Below are 6,000 nucleotides of genomic sequence, written 5' to 3'. Positions count from 1 at the left end.
ATAAAAAAAAAAACTAAACGTGAATTTTTAATAAAAGTAGAAGAAGAAACTCGTTATCGATATTTTTATAAATACATAATAGTTTATCATGTATATAACAAAATACACATTTAAAGCTTGTCATCCATGAACTTATTCATAAATACCGTAACGAAAAGAACATAAGAGCTTGTTGCTAGGTATTTGAACTAAATAAGATCGTCCGGTTCTTATAAAACCTATCACTAAAATATCCCTAGGGATAACGAGCCGAATTTTTTTGACTTTTTTTAAATGACGTATCGATTGGTACTGACGCTATTTGAACTGTGATCACGAGTTGAGAGAGTACGAGGCGAAATCAATTCGAGCGTGGCTCTAAGACGCGCCACCGAGGCGCGTCGATGTCCATGTATTTTACTGTTTTCCTTTCGGAAGTTTTCTTCCTCGGGGCGACGTGGCGGGATTTTCGACTTCTCGTTTGGGCTATAATGCGCCAACCAAATTCCCCCGTCTTGATATTTTTGATTTCACTACCATTACATGGATGTACCACGTACGTTATAGAATTTTATTCGTATGCACTGAGGAAAATTCTGTACATCGTATATCAATGGGAATGTCCGAGATAAGATCATTTTGAGCCGGAGAAATTATGCTATTGCGGATAAACATCCACACGATAAAAAAAGTGTTGGACAAATTGGATTTTCGGTTCATACTATGAAAATCTCGAATCGATTTATTCAAGATAAATTTTTCGTGTTATAAAGAAAAAATCCTAACATGATGCATTCGTGTTGTATTTACCGAAAAACTAATGTTTATGAATTAGTTGATGTGTGACAAATCTACCAAAGTCTTTAGGCAATATCGAAGCAAGTTTGACGATTTTAGCTGATTTTCCAAATTTGAGGGAATTGTTAAGGAAAATTAGCAGATTTCAGCAAATTTTCCAGTTTCAATTCATTTTCTTCATATCTGTCTCTCTCTCAAGGGCGTCGTCTAGAAGACTCACTTATGTTGAATTTCCATGTCATGCCCACATCACATGCCGATCATCTTAAATTGTATGCCATGCGTGTTTACACGTCGGCAATTTAACTGCGTTATTGGATGAAAGCTAACGGAAGTAGATTTGTCGAGGATTTACTCGTTGGAGAAATTTATTTTTTTTTTTGTTGATACAACAATTAATTTAAAGATAACTACGGCATATATGGACCGGTTTGAGACTTAACTAGGTTAAGTGCCCACATCACATGCCGATCATTTGAATTGTATGTCATGTGTGTTTACACGTCGGCAATTTAACAAGGTTATTGGATGAAAGTCGACGAAAGGTAGATTTGTTGAGAATTTACTCGTTGGAGATTTTTTTGTTGTTGTTGATACAACAATTAATTTAAAGATAAATACGGCATATATGTACCGATTTGAGACTTTTTTACCCTTGAATTTATCATCATTCTCTCCACTAATGAGAGATGTTTGAAGTTCTCTCGATGGTCAGTCTTCCTTTCCTTGTGCCCAAACGAAATTGCACCGTAGAACATAATTCGAACTCCTAGCACGGCATCCAAAAAAAAAAATTGTGAGTGCATCAGTGTTTGAATGCTAAGAGTTTTTCTGACGTGGGCTATATTAATTAATATTGTAATTATTATTTTACGAAATTGATTTAATAAAAAAAATCTAAAGATTCTTGATTAATTTAATACGGCTCTAGTTAGTGTTGGCCAAGTTGAGCCCGGTCCTTGACGAGAGGGTCTAGTTAAAAAGTCTATAAATAGTACTTGAGTCTTGGATGGTCGCTATTTTTGCATGAAAAACGATGGATTGCAAATTAGGTGCACAAATTCTTTTTCTCCATTACCACGTTTTTAGATTTTAGCTATAGTGATGTTGGGGTGTCGTCGACCTCTCTTTGCAAAGGGGGGTCGACGATGCTTGCCGAATGCCGATAGCGTAGATCGATAATGCGTGGTTATAGCTAGGGTTGCCAATAGTTTAGCTCACTTCGATTTTTCAAGAAAATCAAACTGAACCATTAGGAGGTAAGCTTGAACTGAATCAAATCTCGCCCTGAATTGAATATGAACCAAACTAAAAATCCAGTTCGGTTCGGTTAGATTTTCGATTTTTGTTTATTTGAATTTGTCCATTTTCTTTTTTTCCCTTTTTTTTTTTTTGTGGCTGAAGGCCGTGGAGCCCGGCGCCACCGCTGAGGGCCGCATTCATGGTTAGCCAAACCGAATCAAACCGAAATGAACTGAACCAAACAAAAATAATGGTTGTTTTTCAACCAACCGAACTGAGACATAATGCATAGATTTTTTATTCGGTTCAGTTTTCACACCGAGCGCGACTGGTCAGGCGAGCGTGTTCGACTCGAGCCACCAATCTGAGACAGGTGTTAACGTCCTTAGAACCACAGTTTGTGGAGATCGTTTTCTCCGAAAGAAGGCCATTGGTCTCTCCCCGTTCGTGGGGGGCACGTACGACGATGCAGACCACATTTAATAGCATTTTCCTTTCGTGTGAGTCAAACGTCGGCTGCTTCAACTCGAAAGAAAAGGTCTCCTGGTAGATTTTCAAGAACGTCGACTTCGTGAGCCGTAGACGGTTCGTTGGGATGTTTGGATAAAGATGACAGCGGTCCTTCCTTAGCCCTTACGACTGGATGGCTTCAAAAATGAAAAAGAAGAAGAAGAGGAGTTAATCTGCTTATGACGTCCACATGACATCATCACAAAATGCGGGCCCAAGTTAAAGATACCGACAAGGCCCACTATAACGTGGGAGGGATGGAAAGAGAAAGCGAAGCTGCCACTTGTCCTGTTGTAAAGAGGTTTGAGGTTCGGAAGAGAATATGTCGTGGCAAAAGAGAATTTTTTTTCGGTTAATTTCATATAACTTTTTTTTTTTAGAGGAATTTTCTGGCAAACACGAAATTAGCGGAAAATACGATGAATCAAACAATAAGTAAGAAAGAAAATGAAGGTTCACATGCGTCCACATTCATTTTCATATCAAACAGGGTGATCTGAGAGCTCTTGGCATTTAATTAGGTCGCCTTCGTCTTTATTTTATTTCCCCCCCTTTTCTTTTTAACTCTACTTAAAGAAACTTATCCTTTATGATTTTTCAAGCATGGAGCTATTTTTGTTCTTTTGCATTCCAATTCTAAATGAAGGACAAGTTTTTTTTGTCGCTATCCATATAGAAACTTAGCCTTTCCTCTCCTACAAGGGCCTCGCGGCCTGTTCGCTCGTTATATAGTGACGGCGGATTTCACGGATGCGTTCCTTATTTTAACGTGCCGGTGCTCGCACGTCCCGCACTACCAATTGCCAATCATATTCTTGTCTTCCTTGATGGCGGGAGATATGCTCTCTTTTGCTTTAAGTATAAGGGATTTTGACGTCCGGATTAGACTTTAGACGAAGCGGTTTAAGAACTTACTTAGGTTTCGGTATTCTTGTTCTTTTACATTCCAGATCAATCCATTGATGCACTTTTGTTAGTTCACGTTGTTGTTTTCTTCCGTTGACTTTATTTTGTTGATAATCCTTTGAGAATGTTATCTTAATGAAATCCAAATTTACGGAATTCATTCCAATTCGTTTTTTTTTTATAAAAAAATCTACTTATTACACGAAAATCATATTTGCAATGAGAAAATGGAATACCATCAATTTCAAATGAGAAGATTGATCCCGATAATCTCTATCTAATTTCTGGCGTTTCATTAGTGCGCTTGTACAAGAGGTTGATGTTCGTATTTTTTATTTGTCGTAGTTTCGCCAATTATAATGTTCGTATGTTGTTTGTCTTTTTTAATATCTGCTTAAAATACAGAGATAAAGCTCTTACTTCTATTATCATCTTTTCCTTATCAAATTGGTACATCTTATCGAGCTGAGGTCTTGATTGAGTTGTCGATTAACAATTAATTTCCTCTACAAAATTAGTTGACTTAAATGGTTACTCTTTAACGTAAAATAATTACTATAAATGGGAATTGCCCGATGCCATCATCAAATTTCTTGAAATAGTCGAGCTTTCTTTTGTAATAATAGGCAAAGTTAGGTATTGTCCCATCATTTAATAAAAATTATATATAGGACGATATCTGCTATTATTCTGAATTCAATAATATGAAATAACATTCCAATGAAGCGTTGCTTCTATTTGTGAATGTTTTTCCTTGGTAAGCAAGGCCATAAATAATCTCAGTGGACTTGGTATTCATCTGAGCGGTTGTTTCATCAGACTTCGTCTTGAATGTTTCATATTTCCCCAATGGCATGTTCATCTTGGTTCCTTTGACTTTGTTGGTTTGTCCCAACTTTCACTAGCCGAAGTACACGTAGAAGTACGGTTAAACTAGTAAGTGATAAAAACACAGTAAAGAAAATATGGAGCCTTTGCATCATGTGCTTCTCTTCTTGCTAGTTTTTCTGCAGACATTGTTGTCTGTAATGCTCTTGTTTGTCCTGTGTTTTCACCAGTGCCAGAGGCTGCTGATGAGATCGTTATTCAAGCTGCTGGAGCAAGGCAAACACCCTTATGACACTTCAAAAAGAATAAGCAACCTGTTTTGATACTAATTGTTGTGACTAGCTATAGCTATACAACCTAAAGGGAGATGAATATGTTATATAATGAAACTCGGTAACTTTTTTGCAAAATAAATAGAAACAAAAATTATATGATCACGAACTTTTGGGAAAACATCCCCATGAAATTTTGATAATTCCAAAACAATCCTTGGTACTAATACATGCTATGACAAGTATAGATGGTATCATGATCTTTTAAATGGAAAGATAAATTACGGACCTCCGAATCCATTTAATTTTATAAGTACTTAATAGAAAGTGGTTGACAAAAAAATTAAACTTCAATTAAGCTCAAACAAAATGATGCATAATGCACGCTTTGCCATGATGACCTATTAGATTCTAGCACGTTTGTTCCCAATAATGGATTTTCATGAAAATATACTCTTTTGAGGAGATCTCCTGGATTGGTATTACTGTAATCATATAGGTCAAAATTTCAGATTGACTGGTTCTCCACGGTTCACAGAGAAAGTTCATAAAGAATCACAAGTACAAAACGATATTTGGTCGATGAACTTTAGTTAAGGTAATCCGATATTTTTTACATTTTAAGAAAGATTCTTACTGTTATATGGTGCATGCGAGCTTGGTTTATTTGAACAATGAATGCCTGATTAATTGCGTGATTAATTGTTGCATTAAGGAGAAGCCATCTCTCTATTAGACGACGGCCACGTGGTGGTACTGCGTGTCGTTTTGGGCAAGACAAATGCAATCATAGAGCATGTAAAATCGGGGAAGATCAAGTCCAAAGAATCTTTCCATCCAATTGCCTATGCTCAAGAGTTTCTCCACTATCATTCTCTGAATCACTAACTTCAATGAGACTGTCCTTCACGTATTGTGTAATGTGACGACTCTTTATGTAAGATTATTTGTCCATTCGGATTAGAGGAGGAACTTGAGCTCTATTTATAAAGTTTTTAACCTGGCCCTCTCATCATGGACCGAGCTCAACTCGGCCCATACTAATTAGCTTATATTAGACTAATTAAAAAATTTTATATCTTTTTTTATTACTCCAATCGATAATTATGATAATAATTAATTTAGCCCACATTAGAAAAACTTTTAGGGTGCATATGATAACACTTCTGGAAGTGAATTTCTGCTCCATAAGTGCTTCTAGAGTAGAAATCCGTTTGGTAATACAAATTCCCAAGCAAAAATCCGTTTGGTAAAACATTTTACTTCTGAAAGAAATTTCCACTTCTGAAGTGAATTTTCACTTCTAAAGTTGTTTTTCCTCCAATTTGAGAAGTTAAAAAAAAAAAAAAACTTCTTCAACTCAAGAAGTATTTCTCACATCACCCTCTTTTTATTACGCATTCACTCTCTTTTCGCTCATACCCATCTTCACCAACCTCTGCCGCCGCGGACTATCGCTTACCGT

The sequence above is a fragment of the Rhodamnia argentea genome, chromosome 7, assembly GCF_020921035.1.
Source record: "Rhodamnia argentea isolate NSW1041297 chromosome 7, ASM2092103v1, whole genome shotgun sequence".
Taxonomy (NCBI): domain Eukaryota; kingdom Viridiplantae; phylum Streptophyta; class Magnoliopsida; order Myrtales; family Myrtaceae; genus Rhodamnia; species Rhodamnia argentea.
This window is presented reverse-complemented; position numbering follows the sequence as displayed.